Below are 24,330 nucleotides of genomic sequence, written 5' to 3'. Positions count from 1 at the left end.
CATAGCATTCACATTGTATTAAGTATTATAACAACTCTGTAGATAATTTAAAGTATACGGGAGGATGGGCATAGATTATATACACATATTACGCCATTTTATGTAAAGGACTTGAGTATCTGCAGATTCTGAGGAGGGTCCGTTCTGGAAGCAGTGCCCCACAGGTACCAAGGGATGACTGTATTCAGACTGAAACAAAATATTCTGAAACAGAAATCATTGGCCCATATAATAAAGTTCTAATACTAACCTTGCTTTTAAAAACTTTAAATTACATGATATTTTCTTTATAAAATGGTGACTTTTTAAAAGGCATGATCATGTTGGTTGTATTTAATTTTAACTACGTGTTCTAAAAGGGTCTCCAAAATAAAATTGAAAAAAAAAAAACCCATTCACTTTTAAAATACTGAGGTTTTGTTGCCTGTTTATAGAGGAGGTTATCAAAAAAAAGAAAAAGGATCTTACATGTATGACTACACTGAAGCAATTGCCTTCAGGATATTTAGCATAGACTTAAATTTGAGTCTTGTAACATTCTGAGGAACATTTATGATGGGAGGGTTGCAGATGTTTATGGCAATTTAAGGAGGTACAAATCTTAAACATACATCAGTAGATTATGAAATCAGAAGTGGTGATTGGTAGCACTTTATAATCTGCAAATTGATTTGCTAAAGTCTACCCTATAATAGAGGAAAGTGTAATGTCAGATGTAGCAAATTTCAATTTTGGGGCATATGTTAATAGTATGCAGTTTCAAGCCCTCATTAAAACAAAACAAAACAGCTAAAATTATGGTCTTTTTAAAAAAAATCATTATGTTGTGTATGCATGTGTATGTATTTAAACTATGTTATTTACCTGAATATTCTGTCTACTTAACTTTGGAGTTCCCCAAATTTTCTAAAGACCAGTTAGAAACAAAATGAGATCTTAAAATATTTTATCATGAGCATCTGGATTCCGTTCCTTTGTGTGTAATATTTTAAGTTACCATCATCTCTCACCTTCTAGGGCCTTTTATTTATACGTGCTTCGATCTGATACTAGGCGTATGCAGGATTATTCAAATGTGTGCCACTCACAGCCTGCAGTGCCTACGACATTGCAGGAGTTTCTTAAAGTCATTTAGACTCTCCATCCTTGGGTTTATACGACACATTTGTTACTTCAGTAATTCAGTAAGAATGATCCTCAGTACCTCAGGAGGAACAAAGCTTCTTATGCTTAGAGATGTTAATATTTAGAAGCTTTGGAAGGTTCGAAATACTTTAAAGGAGACAAGCATTCTCCTTAAAAAGCTAGAATATTTCCATATTTCCTTTATAAACATGTTCATGGTTGATAAATAAGTCAGTTTTGGGTCACAGAAAGGGGTTGTGCTGCACACTTCTGCATTTGGAATCATCCTCAGCATAGTAAGCTTTCAGGGTGACACGTAGATGGAACTTTTTTAGAGATATATCACTTTCTCGGGAAAGTATTGTGGAGTAGAACAGATTTATAGAGCTGGAACCGTATTATACGGAGCTGTAGATCACTGCTGCTGACCAATGCGACCAGCTTTTTTTTTCCCTTTTTGCAAATATTCACCAAATGTCCTTTGTCTTGTCTTTCCTTGTTGAAGTAACAATTCAATTAGTTTTTTTGGTCTGAAAAATCAGATCGTTCCCTGTTCTACATCATTTTTCTTGATTTTTGTTCCTAATCTCATACCATAAACAAATGTTTTTGTTTAGCTGTGTTTGTCAGGAATGACAGATTTAACAGCAAAGCATAAATGTAGATAGGTAGTTAAAAATCCAGTACAGTAAATCACTGCTTTTACCATGTGTTTGTGAAGGGTTATGATTAAAAATGGAACCTGAGTGAGGTAGATAAAAGAAATCCAATAATGTTATTTTAGGAGGATAGTGTTGTAACCTTCAGAATTGTAATCATTATAAAGAGCTTTTTTTTTTCTCTTTTTTTAAACTATCACTTCTGGGACACATGTGCGGAATGTGCACGTTTGTTACGTAGGTATAGACGTGCCATGGTGGATAGCTGCACCCATCAACCCGTCACCTCCATTAGGTATTTCTCCTAATGCTCTCCCTCCCATAACCCCCACCCCTGACAGGCCCCAGTGTGTGATGTCCCCTCCCTGTGTCCACGTGTTCTAATTGTTCAACTCCCACTTAGGAGTGAGAACACGCGGTGTTTGGTTTTCTGTAAAGAACATTTTTAAAAGGAAAACGGATACTATAGTTATTACTGCTGAATGTATTTAGAAGTTCTAATAAGTTCATATTATGAATGTAATACTGCCTTTTGCATGAAGCACCTAGTGGGTAATTATAAAACTCATTGCGACCTAATTGATGAAATAGGTAGAGTGACAATTTCCACTTGTTGATGAACGTTACACATGAACTATCACATGTCGAAACAGCAGAAACTCTTTTTTTTTTCTTTTTTTGTTATTTGGTTGCAAGATGGTGTCTTTGCCTTTTTCTTTTAATTATTATTATACTTTAGGTTTTAGGGTCCATGTGCACAATGTGCAGGTTTGTTACATATGTATCCATGTGCCGTGTTGTTTTGCTGCACCCATTAACTCGTCATTTAACATTAGGTATATCTCCTAATGCTGTCCTTCCCCCCACCCCACACCAGTCCCCGGAGTGTGATGTTCCCCTTCCTGTGTCCATGTGTTCTCATTGTTCAATTCCCACCTATGAGTGAGAACATGGGGTGTTTGGTTTTTTGTCCTTGTGATAGTTTACTGAGAATGATGGTTTCCAGCTTCATCCATGTCCCTACAAAGGACATGAACTCATCCTTTTTTATGGCTGCATAGTATTCCATGGTGTATATGTGCCACATTTTCTTAATCCAGTCTATCATTGTTGGACGTTTGGGTTGGTTCGAAGTCTTTGCTATTGTGAATAGTGCCTCAGTAAACATACGTGTGTATATGTCTTTCTAGCAGCATGATTTATAATCCTTTGGGTATATGCCCAGTAATGGGATGGCTGGGTCAAATGGTATTTCTAGTTCTAGATCCCTGAGAAATCGCCACACTGACTTCCACAATGATTGAACTAGTTTACAGTCCCACCAACAGTGTAAAAGTCTTCCTATTTCTCCACATCCTCTCCAGCACCTGTTGTTTCCTGACTTTTTAATGATGGCCATTCTAACTGGTGTGAGATGGTATCTCACTGTGGTTTTGATTTGCATTTCTCTGATGGCCAGTGATGATGAGCATTTTTTCATGTGTTTTTTGGCTGCATATATGTCTTCTTTTGAGAAGTGTCTGTTCATGTCCTTCACCCACTTTTTGATGGGGTTGTTTTTTTCTTGTAAATTTGTTTGAGTTCATTGTAAATTCTGGATATTAGCCCTTTGTCAGATGAATAGGTTGTGAAAATTTTCTCCCATTCTGTAGGTTGCCTGTTCACTCTGATGGTGGTTTCTTTTGCTGTGCAGAAGCTCTTGAGTTTAATTAGATCCCATTTGTGAATTTTGGCTTTTGTTGCCATTGCTTTTGGTGTTTTAGACATGAAGTCCTTGCCCATGCCTATGTGCTGAATGGTATTGCCTAGGTTTTCTTCTAGGGTTTTTATTGTTTTAGGTCTAACATGTAAGTCTTTAACCCATCTTGAATTAGTTTTTGTATAAGGTGTAAGGAAGGGATCCAGTTTCAGCTTTCTACATATGGCTAGCCAGTTTTCCCAGCACCATTTATTAAATAGGGAATCCTTTCCCCATTTCTTGTTTTTGTCAGGTTTGTCAAAGATCAGATGGTTGTAGATGTGTGGTGTTATTTCTGAGGGCTCCGTTCTGTTCCATTGGTCTATATCTCTGTGTTGGTACCAGAGAAATTCTTTTATATATTTTTAAGACATTATCACATCAAGGTATTTTGGTGTGATTTCCAACAGAATCGGCTAGAAAATGTTTTTTTTTTTTAAAAGACAATGTGATTTGAGTATTTGATTATCATCACTGACCATAACTATAAATCATTTCCATGCTCTTATAAACCAAAAACTACCTGTGGGAAAATTATTAGCAATGACATCTATGCTGAATGTTCATTCTTATGTAAATTAAAAAGCATTTTCACACAGAGACCTGATTTTTGTGTACATCAGATACAGAATAAAACCTAATATGGGTATTGTATTAATAATCCCATGTGGTGAAGGAACGATTAACTATATCTGTAACCATAATCTTGAGAAATATTTTACCTTTTAGTAAATAATGAAACCCAACTGCTGTTGCAGCTCTGTGAGGTTTATAAAATTATGCTAGGGTTAGTTGTTTTAATCAGCACAGGACATTTTCGCCCCAGATCTGTTGTCTTCCGGGAAAACATTGGCTTCCACAGAAGGTGGTCGTTTTGAAGGCTGGCAGAGATTTCTGCTGGTGACTGTCACCGAGGATTTTCATCCCTAACAATGGGAAGTGTAAATATAATCTGACTGCTGTGGCTAATTTGGGTCCCTTTACAACTGTAAATAACTAGTCCAAGGTTTTTGCTTAAGGTGTCACACCAATGTTACAACTCTTTTGAATTTTTTCAAGTCAGGAATAGACATCTCCTTCTTACTGCTGTGTGAAAGATAATAGATCTTGTCTGTGACTCTTAACTTGGAAAAATGATTTGTTATGGGCAGAGAAATAACAGAGAATAAGAAATCTCAAACTTCGCCATCCCATGATCATCCCTGTTCCCACCGTGGAATTTGATTTAATGTTCTTCCACCTTGGACAGCGGTCAGTGTTTCAACATTAGAAATTATAGAAGCATGTTCTTGCTACAGTTTCACCCCAAGGACAAGATTATTGCAAAACTCCACTCGATTTGAGGATTTTATTTTCCCTGGTATGATTTGCAGCCACCTGGAAAATGCCATGTTTATTTATGTTATTCTTCTTTATAAAGATTGCGAAAAATCAATGTCAAGGTGAATTCACATGTGCAAATTCTCAGCAACAAGTTAATTTCATGTCAAAGTTTAAAAAAAAGTTATCATTCCTAAAACCAATTTTAGAAGCTGGAATTATTTTACTGAGTAAATTCAGGTAAAGTGCATGCTTCCTTTGAACACCTGCATCCTGCATCTCATGGTCAGCAACCAAGTTAATAATTAGGAAACGCATCGCATTTCTGCTGAGTTGTTTGAACTCTCTATGTTTAAGTATAGTGTCATTATTCAGATTGGGTTTTTCTTTTTTTTGGTAAGATGTATTTTTTACTTTTAAAGGAACCTGTAGTCATTGTTTACTCTGTAACGAAATGTGGATACAGATATAAAATATTGCTTGCCTGTATTTTCTGTATTTGACCAGGAGTTATTAACAGAGTTGTTTGATAGCAGAGACGTGTTCTGTTGAAATTTGTGAAAGAAAACATATTTTATCTAGATGAACCTGTTTTCCAAATACTTTTTTGATATACAGCTGGAAGCACCAGAAATTTCCCTCCTGGAGAAAGTAAAGTCACACTTTTTAATTGTATTAGTTCTGTGCAGCTGCTGTAACAAATTACCTCTAATGGCTTGGTGGCTAAAACCCCAGAAATCCATTGTCTTATAATTATGTAGCTTAGAAATTCAACAAGGGTCTCAGTGGGCTGAAATCGAGGTATCAGCAGGACTGAGTTCCTTTCTGGAGGTTCTACAGGGTCCATTTCTTTTCTTTTTCTATCCGGCAGGGGCCACCCGCATTCCTTTGGTCCCACAGCATCCTCAAAGCCAGCAACACTGCTCTCTCTCTTTCTTCCTTCCATAGTCACATCTCCCTCTGACTCTTGCTCTTCAGCTTCTCTTTCCCATTTTAGAGACCATTCTGATGTCACTGGGCTTCCTGGGATGACTCTAAATAATCTACCTATTTTGAGGCCAACTCACTAGCAACCTTAACTTTCCCTGTGACATGTAACCTAACATATTCACAGGTGTACAGAGATTAGAATGCAGACGTTCTTGGGGGATATGGCCTAGTTCTGCCCACCACAAAGATGGAGCCAACTTTTAAAACAATTTTTGAAAGGCATAACTGACTTTTTGGTGCAACAGTAAAATTTAAATATTAATAAGATAATCAAAACAGCACGTCTAAAATAATTTGTATTAAAAGTTAACTTACAAATTTCAATTGAAACATAATTTTTTATCAGAAATCCTAGCAGAGTTATATGCTGTCCGACTACTTCACTAATGTGATCCCCAAACAATTACAGGTGTACGAGTCACTGTAGTTTTACAACATTAGCAAAACATTGTACCAGGTTTTGTCAGTCACAAAACGCGAAATTTCAAATCAAAGTTTCTCCCTCCTTCATTGATATGAAGTGAAGTCAACACTCAATCTTACCTGGCATTCTTCTTACTTGGGATTAGCAACATATGCTTATATGAGGGTTATAGGCCTGTGTTCTAGATGCAAAGGAAACTGGGTTTGTGCTTTCATCTTAGAGACGAATTTATAAGGTGAAATTTTCCCAGACACAGGCATAGTATTCAAAGAAGTGCAGATCAAAAAGCATGAACAGTGTTAGCTATAGGGCTGTCAGAACGGAATCGTTGCTTGACCCTAGCAAATCATAGCTTTGTTCTGTTTTCCCCCAGATAATGGTGAGAAATCACAGAAAACGTTGGGGGAGATTTCAAAATTGTTAAAATCATATATGTTGGAGTTAATATAGGAGAAAATTATGCCTACTGATACTAATATTTGTCTATGTCATTTTTAACAATCAGAGTTCATTTAAGTGATTTTCTATTCATAAGTTAGAAATCTATTACTGTAAGTTCTTGATTAAGCTTATTAGATGCATTCATTCTAAAAGCCTGGTTACATTTTGTCACATATCAGCTCATTTAAACAACTGGCACTCAAATACTTAACCTATGTTTATGCAAGGTAACACTAACTATAGTCTTTAAAGAGGGAATGACTCACCATACTTGGCAGCTATGCAAAAGTTTTGCATTGTTAATCATGAGCGTAATGTAATGTGGCAGAGGGCATGGAGCCTTTTGAGTTACTGGGCGAAGTCTAAAAATAGCTGCCGTTCACTGAGTCCAGACCATAGACGTTGCTCTGAGAATTTTTTTTATGCTGCCCTCCTCCCTTTTTTTTTTTTTTTTTTGAGACTGAGTCTCGCTCTGTCGCCCAGGCTGGAGTGCAGTGGCACAATCTTGGCTCACTACAAACTCCACCTCCCGGGTTCCCGCCATTCTCCTGCTTCAGCCTCTGAGTAGCTGGGACTACAGGCGCCACCACCACGCCCAGCTAATTTTTTTGTATTTTTAGTAGAGATGGGGTTTCACCGTGGTCTCGATCTCCTGACCTCGTGATCCGCCCGCCTCGGCCTCCCAAAGTGCTGGGATTACAAGCGTGAGCCACCACGCCCGGCCTTTTTTTTTTTTGAGACAGAGTCTCACATTGCTTCCCAGGCTGGTGTGCAGTGGTGCAACGGTGGCTGACTGCAGCCTTGACTCCCTTTGGGCTCAAGCAATCCTCCCACCTCAGACCCCCGGGTAGCTGGGACTGCAGGTGTTGCCACCACACGACCAATTTTATTATTTTTTTTGTAGAGATGAGACCTCACTCTGTGATCCAGGCTTGTCTTGAACTCCTGGCCTCAAGCTATCCTCCCATTTCGACCTCCCAAAGTGCTGGCATTACAGGCATAAGCCACTGTACCCAGCCTGTGTTAACTTTTCTTTCTACCAAACTTTTGAGATAGGTGCTAAGCTTATTCATATACTGAGATATAACTTGACAAAGGTCACTCAGCAGACTTATGGCAGAGTAAAATCTCTGTACATCTGTTTTGTCTCCTGTGTACATGTGCTTTGTTTAGTACCCTACCTTTAAGTGGAATTGGTGTGTGTGAATATAACTAAGCAAATTATACCACAAGAGTGATCCTCTTGTGATTATTTCTTGTTACATAAGCCTCCCTTATAGCAGGCTGGAGAGTTTCCTCTAGCTTTGGAGAAGTAAGCTGCTATGTGTTGAGAGGGCCATATGGCTTGGATCTGAAGGTGGCCTCCAAGAGCTGAAAGCAACTCTCGTTGACAACCAGCAGAGAAACAGGGACGTCAGTCCTCTAACTGCAAGAAGCCGAGTTCTGCCATCAATCAGAATGAGACTGGAAAAAGACCTCCGAGTTTCATGTGAGAATTGCAGACTGGTTGACACCTTGATTTCAGCCTTGTGAGACCCAGAGCAGAGGATCCAGTTGAGTCACACACTCAGATTCCTGACCCATGGAAAATGTGAAATAATACACTTGTGTTGTGTTACGCTTCTAATTTTGTTGTAATCTGTTATGCAGCAAGAGGAAACTGACATATTATGAAGGTTACACAGCTGATGAGTTAAGTATTTTGCTGAGGAAGCTCGGCTGCAAATCCTCTGGCCTCTCCCATTATAGATGGTTGCCTTCAAATTCCAGGAATCAGCCATGAACCAGTCCAGGGAACTAGCACAACCCTCGTCCTCTGGGCCAAGCTCCTAGGTAGTTCCACTCTCGTTAGAGAATTACGGTTTGGTCCTCTGATGACCAAATTTAAAGACAAATTATTGGTGATTTGAAATTTATCTGAATGCTAATATATGATTAGCTCTAACAATCCTTAAAAAGAAAGAAAGATTTTCTAATAATTACTTTTATTCCTTTAGGAAATGTATGTACATCTGAATCAGGTCATTTAAACTGATTTTCTTTTAATGAAAATAAAAATTGGGGGCCTGAAAGAATACATACAATGTAAAAGCACAATAGAGCTAAGATATTTGAGGAAGTGTCTATTCAGGGCAGCTTGAATCTATGCTCCTAGAAATAACATTTTAAAAATAAAAAAGAGAAAGATCTAAATATTTTAAAGGGTATATGCACCTAATAATATCTGTCTTTTCCAATTTTATTTCAAATGTGCCATGCTGTCATAAAATAAAGGTAAGTTTTTTTTCTTTGTTTGTGTTTGACTTGTATATCTTTATCACAGGAGTATAACAAAGATTATATGTATAGTCATTAATCAATTTGCATTCCAGATTGTTATTATATTGAGTCCATATATAAGGAAATAGATAAGTTGAAACAACTTTCAGAAAGAAATGAAGCAAAAGTGGTTAATAAATATAATAGCATAAAAATTATTGTAAGAAACTGAAACATTTGTAGCCAGTAAAGATTTCATTAATGTGGTGAGAGACACAGGCTGCGTATCTCTCTGTTGTCAGTTAACTTGATTTCCTCCCAAAAAAGTGCTTTCAATGATCACTGTTGTTGCTCGTCCTAGAATTATAGAATATGTTTATCTTTGCTCAATTGTAAAGTAGTAATTAGTGCTTATTCTCAGGATATTTTAAATAATGTGTGAGAACAATTTACAATCTCAAGGAAGATGACTACAAAGCGGCTTTTAAAACACTGTGTATATGATTCAAAAATCATTGGTAAAGACATAACAATCGTGTTGTGTTGAATACTTACTTCCAAATCGATGCCAAAGATTGTTGGCCACTAATTAACCATATTTTGCACTATAAGAAACCAAATTTTTGGCAAATTCTGTCTGTAAAAGCATCAGAAACCTAAAAAGCCTCTACTTAGGAATAAAATTTCCCTTATAATAACCTTTCCTACAAAGGGGTATATTTTTATAATATTAGGGAAGAAAAAAATTATTTGACAAAGTAAAATTTTAAATGCTTAAAAATACAGCCTGATATGAGTTTTCATATTCATGCCAATTTTTAAACTAAATATAAGCATATGTGTATATATATATATATATATACACACACATATATGCTGCCATTTGTAATTTTACTTAGACATGTTGATTCAGTGCAGTGGTTATTCCGAATTTTGTTTGAAATATTTGAGACTATTTAAAGAATAGTCCCTGTATTGAAAAATTGTCCATCCCATGACAGTGCAGATGATAAGCTTTCTGTACTCCTGTATTATTCCCTGCTCTCAACAGCTGCTCTTAATTGAAACCTAAGTACGATTTAGGATTGTTTTCTTTTGCTTTGTTGTTCCAAGAATTCTCACTTTAAATCCATCTAAGGTTACAACAGCCTCTGTAGAGAGCACAATTTATCATGTAGCTTTTATACAAATGTGACATGATCTCATTATATTTCTGCCAATGGATTTTATCGCTTTAATAATCCTTTGCAATATTTATAGAATGTCATGATGAATCATATTATATTTACCATATCACACAATAAATAACATGACATGCTAATAAATCATTCCATTTTGGAGAGTGTTGAAGTTATTCTTTGTAAGCTTGCATCAAAATGATTAGTCAGCATCCAGTCTCTTCATTAAATCTGTAGTCTTTTTTTTTTTTTTTTGAGACGGAGTCTGGCTCTGTCGCCCAGGCTGGAGTGCAGTGGCGCGATCTCGGCTCACTGCAAGCTCCGCCTCCCAGGTTCAGGCCATTCTCCTGCCTCAGCCTCTCCGAGTAGCTGGGACTACAGGCGCCCGCCACCAGTCCCGGCTAATTTTTTGTATTTTTATTAGAGACGGGGTTTCACCGTGGTCTCGATCTCCTAACTTCGTAATCCGCCCACCTCGGCCTCCCAAAGTGCTGGGATTACAAGCGTGAGCCACCGCGCCCGGCCAAATCTGTAGTCTTACACCAATTTATAACTTAGAATGGATAATGCAAATGAATACTCAAACTTATTTAATTATTTGATAATATTTTATATAAGTTAACTTCTTTAGTTGTACAAAATATTAAATTACGAAACCAAATATTTTTTATAATGAACCATTTTCTTAAGAATAATACAATAGACATAAGACTAATAAGACTTTGCAAAAATTGAGATGTTTATTGAACATTTTTCAAATTAGCAAGAATAAATTTAAGAGAAAACTTTATTTTAAGGATATTAGAATCCACAGAGAAGAAAGGAATAGAGAAATATGATTTAGTCTGCCAATTTTATATGTGAAAAAACAGGCTCACCTATGTTAAGGAATGCAGTCAGTTAGACTGACAAAGAAATGAAATTAGAAATTAGGTTTTCAGACATTTATCTTAGTGGTACTTTATAATAAGTTCTTTTCTGTTCTCTTTAAAATTTCATGTTTATTAAGGTTTAAGAATTTAAGAAATAATATATAAATATTAAAAGATAATTAAGCTGATAATTAAGCTGATAGATATAATGAATCAAGTTAGCTTAGATTGCATCAGAATCTTTTGGAATCCGGGTGTTATCTTCTTGGCTGCGTGTTTGAAGCCAGCAATTTCTTTTCAATTGTCTTTTTGCCTTAATGTGAATTCTTTATTAGCTCTTTCGAAACAAAGACACTTTCCATGGACAAATACGAGTCTCCAGCTCGATGACTGTAGGGTGCCTGAGGTTGTGTGGCTGACACAGGAAGCCGGAGGCAATAGCTGAGCAAAGTGGTTCAGGCTATGAATTCTGGAGTCGGCTTTTTTGGTTTGAATCCCAGATTTGACACAAATCAGAAATGTGATCACAGGCCAGTTATCTGATTTTTCTAAGCCCCAGTTCCCTTCAGTTAAAAATGGGGATAATAAAGAATACAACACAGCTCACTCTGTTGTATGATTAATTATTGTATATCAAGATCAAAGGAGGACAATATCTGCATAATAATCAGCAAATAACAGCTATTGTGTGTACTAGTAACAGGGACTAAGAGGAATCTTTCTGAACAAATGTTTGGAAAACATGGTAGAGATTGGCAGCCAAATTTAGTCAAATAGTTTACAGAATTCCTGCGATTCACTGCTTTTCTTTACAATAGATAGCAGAGCCTTGGAAATGTTTAAAAAAAAAAAACTATTGTTTACCTGAAGATCCATAAATATATCAGGCTCCGCACAATTAAGTAGAAAAAGAATCTTTTTTATATTATTATTATCCTGTAGCATTTATCTGTACTTGGTGTCATATCAAAAACGTTTCCGAGAGGGCCTGGTTTCTGCCAATTACGAAGTAGGAAATGTATTTATTTTGTAAACTTTCACCAATGCTCTAGTTACCAATGTTTATTTTTGCCTTCTAGTCTTGTCATATGAGAAATCTCACTGAAAACTACAATACCCTCTAGTGTACATGATTGCATATAGTTTAAACATTAATGTTATTTTAGGATTTTTATGCAAAGCAGTAAAAGTTTGAGGTTAAGCCCTAAAATATCATTTTATTCATTTATCTGGCAAACTTACTGAACATGTAATATGTGATAGATAGTAATTTAGCTGCTGGATATATAGCAGTGAACGACGGGTAAAAATTTGTGTTCTCTTAAAATCTAAAGGGGTAAGACAATTATCAAAGAAAATATTTAAATCTCTTCATATGTCGTGTATTGGTGAGTGCTAAAGAGAAGAAGTACACATGGAGGGTGGAGGGTTACAAGGTCAGGAAAGACTTCATTAAGCTGGTGAAATGTGAGCAAAGACACAAATGAAAAGAGAAGGCAAGCCATGCAGAATGGCCTAGTTGTTAAGAGCACAGACTTTGCAGGTAGAGAGGCGTGCAGGTGTCTGGTGTGTTTGAGGGAGGGTAAGGAGTTCTGTCTGACTGGGCTGTAGTCAGCTAAAGGACAGTGAGAGCAGAAGGAGACAGCGGGGTAATGGAGCCAAATTACATAGTTCCTTGTAGGCCTCCATAACACCTCAGGCTTTTACTTTGAATGAGATGGAAAGCCACTGAGGAGTTTTTAACCAGCCATACCTTATGGTCTGGTTTAATATGAGAAACTGTCACTGTGGGTGCCATGGAGAAGGTGCCCTAAGAGGCCACAGTGTGTTCATAGGAAATGCTAAGCCTTCTACCTGTGTGCCAGACACTGTCACCTCTCACCTAATGCAGGAACATCATTCCCCCAACTTTTCCCTTTCTTCTGCATCATCAATTCTCCTCTTGCTAATTAATAATATTCTTCACATGCAAACATGCTACAATTATTCTTATTTTAAAATACCTTTCCATATTCTACAAATCTCTCAAGATACTGCCTCCTTTCTCTGACCCTCAGAGCAAAACTCCATGCACCCATTATACCCAAATCCTTTCTTCTTGGTTTTCAAAGCTTCCACCCCAATCTGCCTTCTCCTTTTCTACTGTCCAAAATTTGTTGTTGCCAAGGATAACATTGATCTCCATATTCTTCAACTTTTAGTCCTTTTCACAGAATTTGACACAGGTAATCTTCGACTTCTCCTTGAAACATGTTTGTCACCTGGGTTCCAGGTCACAGTATTGTCAGTTCTATTCACCTTGTTATAGCTGCTGCTTCCTGCGTTCCTTCGTTCACCACCATCTTCCTGACTTCTCAGTTACAGCACAGAAGGGATGATTCTGGCATTTATTTACTTTATTTAAATGCATTTTCTTTTTTACCTCAGATGGTGTCATGCTTTAACTCCTATGCATATACTGCCGATTTTCAAGTTTTTTATCCCCAGCCTTCATTGTGCTGTAGAACTCTGGAATTGTACATTGAGCCACCTAGTTGATATTACTTCTTGAAATCTAATAAGTAACTCAAGGTTATTATTTGCAAAATTGACCCTCTGATTTTCTCCCTAAACTTGGTTCTGCCGCAATTTGGCCAGCTCAATAAATGACAGTTTTATTCTTCGATAATTTAAACCAAACTCTATGAAGTTATCCTTACCTGCTATTTCTATTTTTCCCAGATTCAATCCATCAGGAAATCCTGCAAGTCTACTTTTAAACTGAATGCCTGTTGAGGTAATTTGCACTGACACTACTTGGTATAAACCACCATCAGCTCTCAATGGAATATTGCCTTAGTTTCCTGTTTGCGTCTAGAGCTGATGAAGCCGGACAGCAGGCTGATGGCTAGTTTTTTTTTTTTTTTCCTGAAAGAAATAAATTATTGTAATTTGGTGGGTCTTAAATAACTGACTTAGAAATTATGTAATCTCATTAAAAATACATACACTATTTTTTAATGAAAATTAGAAACATCCTAAACTCTATTTAGTAAAGTCTTGACAAGTTCTTTCTGTGTGAGTTTTAATGGTGAAATCTTGTTCAAGAACAAAGAACACGTTCGGACGTGTTAGGTAAGGGAAGGTCTAAGATAAACTCAGAGAGAAGAGGCCTATTGCTTTATTAGAATTTGTGATTCTTTGAGAGTCTTAATGTCACAAAAACAAGTATAAAAAGAAACCATAGAAATACCTCATTAGCCATCTAGTTTTTAATATGCTGTCTAACCAAGGGTTGCATTTCTTGAGTCAAAGGTAGCATTTTATGATTCATAATTTCTACCATTGCTAAAATTTTAAATTTGGTCTTAACATTTGATTGGTTCTCTTTCATAATTGCAATTTCAGGGCCTATAGTTTGTCTGGGTTGATAATTATTCAGATGAATGATTTATCCATTTAGATAAACATCAACTGGTTCTAATAATTTGCAGTTACTGTTTATGTCAGGTTGCTTAATCATAAACGCTTTCTTAAGACCTCCTCTTTGTCAAAACTGTTCTTTAGATTCCCACAAGACACTTCTGGAGTTAGAATTTTCCCCATCATTTCTAAAGATAAATGGAAGAACTCAGAAATTAATTTGACCTCTTTGCTGCCTTGCCATCCTACTTAATTACTACAGAGTTAACTATAAAAGCTATTATTTCATCAGTAACCATCTAATTTATAATATCCTATACTGAGTATAAAATGTATGAACTGGTTGGGTTATCTGGCTTTATGTTACATAATTGCCCGTTCAAATTTTTATTTCAACCTGGTTTATGTGCTTTGCGACATTTTGGATATATTCGTATTTTTAGGTATTTCTCGTTTTAGTAGAGACTGATGTTCTTAAATACAAGCTTTTACTTTGATTACTATCAGCATTGTGAGAATTTGCTCATTTTCTAATCGGACTTTTTCAGGTCATAGAAAAATTAAGGAATGATATTGTCATTTAAATTCACTAAGAGAGTTGGAAAACAGCAGTGATTTACAAGTTAAGGAAAGTAAACAGACGCTTTAAAAATATATATTTTTTAATGATTATATTATTATTAATTGAAAGCTGATTTTCAGGAATGGAAACAAATGTAGATTTGTGGGTTCTTAATGTCAAGCTAACACCTGTTTCTGGTAGTTTAATTTACTTTGGTCCACTCTCTTCTTCATGTAAGAGTAAAAAGTGTTTTGTGGAACACACTTCAGTACCAAGAAAAGCTTGTTAATAGCTGTTTTACAGTATATATTCTCAAATCCATGTCATGCCACATCTTTTCATACGTTGTAAGTCAGTGGTTTAGGACATAAAAAAATGATGTTTCTCAAAACACTTGTTATTTTCTCACACATACTGTGTTCTAGCATTCTAGAAGTGTCTTGGTAGATTTAAAGATTGGTTTGCTCTGTCACACTATAATCTAACAAAGTTTTCTTTGGCTTTTAAATCTAATCTCTGAGGCTGGATAGTAGACTTTTTAAATCTAATCTCTGAGGCTGGATAGTAGACTTTCTTTCCCCCACAAAAAAACTCTTCGTTGGATTTTTTTTCCTTGAGGCATATCAAATTCTTATTTCCTTTAGGTTATAAAGAAATAGAGATTTAAAACATTGTGTCGAAACTTTTTCATATTTTACCCCCTATTTTGTGGAGAAATGTTTCAAAAAGTAGCCAATGCTATATTTCTTAGTTGTATTTTATTTTTATTTTTACTTCATATTATGTTGAATATAAAATAAAACTTGAGAGATGCATTTACCAGTTTATTCAATAAGGCCTTTTCTTTATATATACTCCTAGATAAATATATACTCCTAGATAAATTTTAGCAGAAAGGTCAGAAACTTGTACTAAATTAGAGCTTAGTTTTTTTGTTTTGTTTTTTTAAGACCTACAAACTCCTCTGGTATCAGCACACTTCATATTATGGCTTAAGCTGTTATCAAAAATACTATTTCTTAATATCATATATTATTCTTTAAAGCGTAACAATTTAATACAACTATATTTGTTAAGACCCTCACAGATCAAGAGCTGAGGGTGTTTATAAATGAAACATAAAAGATGACAGACATAGGGCCAGTGGTCTCGAGCAATGTCCATGAAACCCCAGTGCAGGAATGCAGGCCGGCCTCAGAGGTAGTAAAGTTATACTAAGAAGTAGAAAGTTGACAATTGTTTCTCTACCTATTCAGACCTCTGTTTCCTCATTTGTCAAATGAAATCAATAATAGAAAGTACCTCCCAGGACAAACGATGGGATGGATATAAAGCATTCTTACACTTTAGCACATAATAATTTTTCAGTGTTCCACAAGAAACCTTTATTTTGATTTATTTTATTTTGTCCCTATTCTTTCCCCAGTCACTTGAAATGTTGGAATGAAGGTGAGGGGACTGATCTGCTTACTGCTCTTGTGTTGTGGCTGAAATTTGTAGAGGAGGCTGCTCTCCATAATTAAGTCTAGTATCATTGTTTCATACGTGTGCCTTTAATATTTTTAAAACATTTATTTAAAAAATTAAGCCTAACTGATTTGTGAACTTCTCAGAATGAGTATTCTTCTTAAAATATTAAATTAATAAGAAAATTAAGCACAATATAAGGAAGACAGTTATATAAAAACTGAACAATAAGTTAAATTGGAGTGTAGTCCAAGGCACTTGGGATGCTAGAGCTGTTATAAGTGAGCTTTCAATTTATGTCAAGAGTCCTGGTAGATAGAAGATTAAGAGTCTTTGTATCTTACCATCTTATAAAGTAAGTTATACGGGTTCAACTAGAGAGATAAGCAGTGTCCTGACAAACGTGAATACGGATTCCCTTTTAAAAACGTTTCTAATAAAGGCATTGCGTTGAGCTTGCCTCCAATGTGGCATCTCGGTGGAGACATGAAGCTGAGGCTCCAGGTCCGTGGAGGTCATTTCTCACTCTTCAGTTCCATCAGATGATACGCCAGGGGTTAGGAGAAGCTACACCCCAACTCACATTTCAACTCTGCTGCAATGAGAAGGAAATAAGTCAAGGAAAATGCCTCACTTCGGGCAGGGGCAAGAGAGAAGAAGAGCACCATGGTTTGTTCATGATTTAAAAATATTGAGCCAGATGGCCCACAAGTAAATGTGGCCCAATTAATTGGTAATGTGTAATCAGATTAGCATTTCTTGCCTTCTTAGAGGAGTATGAAATGGGCAAAGAGATGGACAGAGGTGCCAAACATATCTTCTTACTTAATTTCTCATGAGGAAAAAGATGATGAGTAAAAAGGAAGGAATTAAATGAAGTTAAACTAATATTAAGTGATATGTATCAATGTGCTAGGTTAAATACTTGTCATTAATCTGGAGGAATTAGTATAAAGTAAAATATAAGACTGTTCATAGTAAAATAGTCAATAAAATGAATATAAACGCAGATAGCCCACATATGCTAGTTTTTTAATGAAAAAGTTCTCTTTCAGATATGGCCCTTCAAAATATATGTAAAGAAGACACAAAATAAATTGATCAAAAAATGGTAAAGTAACGTGTCAGATTACTTTTGAAAGATGTTCCTTTAAGCAAAAGTTAATGAAATGATGGTAGTTGCATATAAAGAAAGAAATATGTGACAATAGGGTCTTTCATATTCACTAGAAACATACTTGAGGATGAGACTTAACCCATTAGGCATGAATACGAACAGAAATGGAAGACATTCAGACACAAGTGATCATTTGTGAGACATGAGCTTGGTCGTATTTATCCTGCTGAGTTCTTTGTTGAAACGACATTGCTTCCCCACATGATCTTTCCCACAGCCCGTCTGAATTGTGCTGTGTGGAGCCGTGTCACCCAGGCTTTCTGTGCCAGGGCCACCTTGTGATGGCTCATCCAGTATCTACTATCCACTAGCCAGTAACTTCCAAGGCTGAGAGTGGCCAGGGGAAGAAGAAAGATTATGTCCTTATTACCAGGAAAGCAAGGTACACTGGTGATATCTACAGCCTGAATGTGACCAAATGCAGAGTGGAGAATCTCTGACATCATTCCACATCTAGGAGTTCCTATACGCTGTTCTTCTGTCTTTGCCTTCCGTCTGGAGTTAAATGAGGGATATTTTAAAAAATGTTCCCCTGAAGACTTTTCCTATTATTTTTTTTTTGCTAGTGTTCCTGTTTTCCATATAACAAGTATCAAAAAGCATAGATGTGCTATTTGCAAAACTAATTGAAAATTTCTTAGATTGAATTAAATGTAACATTTTACACCGTGTAGTGCCTTTTAAAACCAGGTATCGCATTCAAATCAGCGATTCGCTACAGTATCCCAATAACGTAGACAAACAAACGAACATCTAAAATCTGATCACATCTCTTCCTTAACGGCTCCCATGAGTCAATAGAAAGAGCAAAACAGAAGGAAAAGGAACATCTATAAAGGCCGCCTTAGTGCCAAGAAATTTTTATCCATCATTATATTCAAGCATGGCAATAACACTGTGAGGCAATTGTCTTGTACTTACTTACAGAGCAGATAATAAAACAGGATCAGGAAGATACAGTAACTTTTCCTGGCTCTAAGTAACTAATTGATGAAAAAGTTTGGGTTCAAATTCAGAGCTGTCCAATTCCATATTCTGTACTAATTCCAAATTCTTTATTACTTAAAATATTATTTTAGCAAATAGCTCAACGAAAACTTTTCACAGAGCAAAAAGGTTATTGCATTAATGCTCGCATGTACATTAGACCGATAATCTGTTGTCCTTTTATGTGACTGTAATTTTACCCACATTGAAATGTTTTTCCAATGTTGGTTATAGATGGGGTTTGAATGTCCTTTACTCTGCTGCGCCTCCCTTTGAGATCAACTGCATCCATTTGCTGGATGGTTAACTTAGGTTATAGATGGGGTTTGAATGTCCTTTACTCTGCTGCGCCTCCCTTTGAGATCAACTGCATCCATTTGCTGGATGGTTAACTTAGGTTACGTAAATCTATAACTATGTATCAGAGGTTTTTTTGTCTGAATTGCTATCTCTAAATAAGTAACCCAGAAGAAAATTGCACTGGCCTTTCACCAGCACAACTGTTTTAGTCTTAAGACACCAGCAAATATATCCTCTGTTTCAGTGACCAATGAAAGGCCATATTAACTCACAGTTGGCTATGGCTGGCATTTTAGCATGATATAAAAAATGGAAATCATAAAGAATCCTATGGACATTTTGTACTATAGATATTATTTTTATAGAGGGTGGAGGTGCTTCATTTATGCATTCTAGGGAACAAAATTTAGCTAGTAATTAACAGTATTTAACCTGCGTAAGGTCTTTTATGCAAGCTGTAAAATTAATTTTATTACAGAAATTGCATTACACTTAACAGCTGATGACCTATCTTACCACAGAAATGTATTTTTCATTAAAATGAAACATTGTGTTTCAGAAGCAGGAGCCAGGAATCAGGGGTTGAACTGGAAACGGCCACATATGTTATATAGAATTGCTGTCTTCCAAAAGAGCATATAACCTGGCATTTCTCAGCTTATTACTGCATCAAGATGAGCAGATTTAAACTCTAATTAAAGAGATGCCATACATTGTCTTTTTACAACTTCGGTGACGTTAACTGTTGTCCTGTCGAACTATCCCTGGTAAATTATAACTGTTGTTTTGGTCTTTTATGTAAGCTCAGACGTCTAGGTTGGATTTATCGTGAAGTTGGAGTATTGCCCAGTATTTTCCTGTTTAATTGGGGCTCTACTTCCCTACTGTAATATTTTACTCCCTGGTAGTGCAAAGTGAATTTTGTTTGTTTTTATTTTAGTTGTTGTCGATTATCCCCTAAAACATAATTTTCAGTAGTACACAATAAATGCAGTGTGGATGGCAACTTCGATAATTAATTGAGTCCATGAATGGAGTGATTATATTTTAAACGTTTCCCATAATGTGTAGAAAAGCAAAACAACATGAAACTAGGGATTGGGGAATTTGGAAATCTTATATAAATTTGATAATGTTTTAAAATCTTAATGAGGCCGGGTGAGGTGGCTTATGCCTGTAATCTCAGCACTTTGGGAGGCCGAGTGGGAGGATCATTTGAGGTCAGGAGTTCGAGACCAGCCTGGCCAACATGGCGAAACCCTGTCTCTACCAAAGATACAAAAATTAGCCATGTGTGGTGGCGGGCACCTGTAGTCCCAGGTACCCGGGAGGCTGAGGCAGGAGAATTGCTTGAACTCCGGAGATGGAGGTTGCAGTGAACTGAGATCATGCCACTGCACTCTAGCCTGGGTGACAAAGTGAGACTCCGTCTCAAAATAATAATAATAATAATAAATAAAATCGTAATGAATTTTCATTATAACGATTCTTCTTGAGCAATATTTTTCCTATTATTATTTAAAAGAAGAAGTAATACACAAATGGCTAAGGAGGAAACACATGTGGGTATGACAAATTAAAATTTTAAGAAACGTTAGATGTAAAGACGAAAATGGGTAATTAAACATTAAAATACCTTAGATTCTGAGTTGCAGTGGAAAAGTAGGAACAAAGTGGAGATAATCAGCAAAGTGAGTTGGAAGATCAAAGAACTGATTAAAGGAGTCTTCCAATTCTAAGACAAACACTAGTTGCCAACTTCCATTGATAACCATTCCCCCTTTGCCACCAAAATCAAACAGAAGAGCGTAATTGCCTCATTTCTTAGAATGAACCTGCAATATAAATTTACTGCTAACAACCTGCTTTCCACTCCCTCTCTTCTTCCCAGAGAACTGCTTAATTTTTCAAAATTTCACAATACTGGAATATAATCTTCCTTTAGTGGCAATTAGAAGAGTGGAAAATCAATGCAACATTCGTATGACAGAGTTTGGTAGCGAGAGGATCGTAACAACCTGTGTTTTCGTTATTGGTTGTGAGGTAGGCCAGATTTTTTGTTAATGTTTCTGAGTTGAAATTCTTAAGTTGTTCCATGACTTAACCTATAACATTGTTTCATAGAAACAGATTTGGATGTATTTGGAGAATCTGAATCTGAGTCAACTTTTGCACAACTCAGTCCTAGTGTTGGATTTAGCAGTAAGCGATGTATTTATTTATGTATTTATTTACTTATTTATTTTTAATGACAGGGTCTTGTCCTGTCATCCCCAGGCTGGAGTGCAATAGCATGATCATAGTTCACCGCAGCCTTGACCTCCTAGGCTCAAGCAATCCTCCTGCCTCAGCTTCCCAAGTAGCTAGGACTACAGACGCACACCACCTTGCCCAGCTAATTCTCATTCTTTTGTAGAGACAGAGTCTCCCTATGTTGCCCAGGCTGGTCTCAAACTCCTGAACTCAAGAGATCCTCCTTCCTTGGCCTCCTAAAGTGCTGGGATTATAGGTGTGAGCCACCATGCCTGGCCTCAGTAATAAGCTTTAAAAGAACAAAATCAAATTGTTCAATATCTTAACTAATGTAACACAATATTTTAAAAATTAGAAAAACAAAAAGCTTGCTATATGTAATTGGAGTAGATGATACATAATAAAATAACTTCAATGTTGAGTTTTTTGAGGGACCTCCATGGTTTTACTAGTTTACTTCTCTACTAACAGTGTGCAAGTGCCCCTTTCTCCTCATTCTCATCAACATTCATTGTTGCCTGTGTTTTATTTTGAATAAAACCATTTTAATTGGGGTGAGATAAGGTAACAGCTCATCGTAGTTTTGATTTGTATTTCTCTGATGACTAATGCTGCTGAGCACATGGACGGAACTGGAAGACGCCGCGTTAAGTGAAATGAGCTACGCACAGAAAGACCAGTATCTCCTGTTTTCACTCATATGTGGGAGCTAAAAAAACTGATCTTACAGAGATAGGAGAACAATGATTATAATAAACTGGGAAGGGTAGTGAAGAAACAAGTATTAAGAGGGGTTGGTTAATGAGTACAAATACGATTAGATGAAAGTAATAAAATCTAGTGTTCATTATCACAATAAGGTAACCACAGGTAACAATAATTTATTGCGTATTTCGAAGTAACTAGAAGAGTGAAGTTGGAGTGTTCCTAACACAATGAAATAATAAATGCTTGAGGTGATGAATATCCCAATAACCCTCATGTGATCATTAAACATTGTATGTGTGTATCAAAATATCACATGTACTCCCATAAATATGTGCAATTATGATGTATCATTAAACATTGAAAATTTATTTATTTATTATTACTAGTTTTTTTTTTTTTTTTTTTTTTTTTTTTTTTTTTTTTTTTTTTTTTTTTTGTAGAGACAGAGTCTTGCTCTGTCACCCAAGCTGGAGTGCAGTGGCACAATCTGGGCTCACTGCAACCTCCGCCTCCCAGGTTCAAGCAGTTCTTCCATCTCAGCCTCCCAAGTAGCTGGGATTACAGGTGCATGCCGCCACGCCCGGCTAATTTCTTTTGTATTTTAGTGAAGACGGGACTTCACCGTGTTGCCCAGGCTGGTCTCGAAGTCCTGAGCTCAGGCAATCCGCCCGCCTTGGCCTCCCAGAGTGCCAGGTAAAATTTAGGATTTTAAATGAAGTAAAGTGTGACTAAGTAGGCAGAAATTACAAACAAGGGATGAACAACAACAAAAATGAAAGAAAGAAAAGAAAGAAAGAAAGAAATTTCTACAAAATCCTGAAAGATTGGCTTTACTAAAACTTTTGTAATCTGGAAAATGAGAGACGAAAAATAGAACCAATGATATGCCTGATTGTTGCCCTCAAATATTTTATAGCAGGAATGCATAAGAATGAGATAACATCATTGGCCTTCACATAGATACCATATTTAAATGCTTTTCCCTTTTGTGTAGAAACATGACACACTGATTTCTCATGTTGAAGGCGAAATTAAATCTAGCCAAGTAGTGACCCGGCTCTCCGCCTGCCGTGGTTTAGTGAAGACCAGCAATTCTAGTCCGAGCTTAGAAGCCTCGGAGAGGATGCTGACGAAAGCACCGCTGCCTAACTCTCTGACCCAGGCTCAGTGCATACTGACCACCAGAAAAATCGGCTCTATTTGTGGCTTCAGCGCTTATTATTCCTGGTTGCTTTCAAATATCCTAACATAGTGAGACCATGAAGACATTTATAATTCAGTCCTAAAGTAAAATTCAACCATGTTTTTTTCTACTGTTCCCAAAGACCAACTTGTGCAGGACTTCAGGTGGAAGAACTGGTGCCTGGATTATGTTGTAAAAAACAGTATTTTAGCCTGATGGTAGGAGGATAACGCATTCTTTTTTGTTTCTGCAAAAGATGCTAATTTCTGCCATTGTTAAGTTTCAGATTCACTCTATTTGTTTAATCAAAGAACCCATAAATGGATCTGAGGAGTTGCTTACAAAGAATTTTTTGATCATGTATGTCTGCTCACTGTCTACTCAGTTGTCACATTTATAAATGAAAGCATTTTAAAATTAGATGTCAGTCTTTATTTTCATCATTCTCACTTATTTCAGGGGCAAATTATCTGTTAAAATTTCTTTTCCAACCATCTACAACAGATCTAATTAGGCCAAGGATATGTAGTGAGATATATGACTCTTTATGCAAACAAAGAAGAGAAAATAGACCACATTTTTCTTTGCGGCACTGGAATTACCATATTTAAAGCATTCTTAAAAATATTTTTAATCCTTGATTTTGCCAGTATGACATGCAATCTTACAATTGTTTGTCCTATTAGTATTCCTTTATAAAAATATTCTCTAATGCTAAAGAGACTGGCTTGTTAACGGAAAAAAATTCAACCAAGTGAAATTTATAGCTCCTCTTTTAAAAAGACAGCTCTTTAAGGGCTTTGTGGCAAGAAATCAAGGGCATTAGCAACCACTTTCAAGTTAATTTAAGGGAAAATTCATGAGAATCATTGAAAATTAGAGTTTTATACTTTTTTACAAAATTTTATATATATATACACATATATATACACATATATATACACATACATATATGTATGTGTATATATATATTCTATTCCATGTACAAAGTACATTTTTAAGCAGGCATTACTTAGATGCTTACTAGATGGAAATTAACAATCTATGGTTCTAAAACGTAGATTTATGTAGACTGATGTAGATACTTGTTTTTTGTCCCAGCTCTACTTCCTAATAGATGTATGAATAGTCATGTAAGTGAACCTATCTGAACCGACTTTCTCTGTAAATGGTGAAAATTATGCCTCAACAAAGGGATAGTGAAATGGGTAATATTTGATAATATGAATTTAGCTCAGCCTCACATAGTTAAGCAATCAATAAACAATAATAAAAATAATAAATA

This window comes from Symphalangus syndactylus, chromosome 22 (genome assembly GCF_028878055.3).
Source record: "Symphalangus syndactylus isolate Jambi chromosome 22, NHGRI_mSymSyn1-v2.1_pri, whole genome shotgun sequence".
Lineage (NCBI taxonomy): Eukaryota > Metazoa > Chordata > Mammalia > Primates > Hylobatidae > Symphalangus > Symphalangus syndactylus.
The sequence above is the reverse complement of the archived record's forward strand: the minus strand, read 5'-3'. Positions refer to the sequence as shown.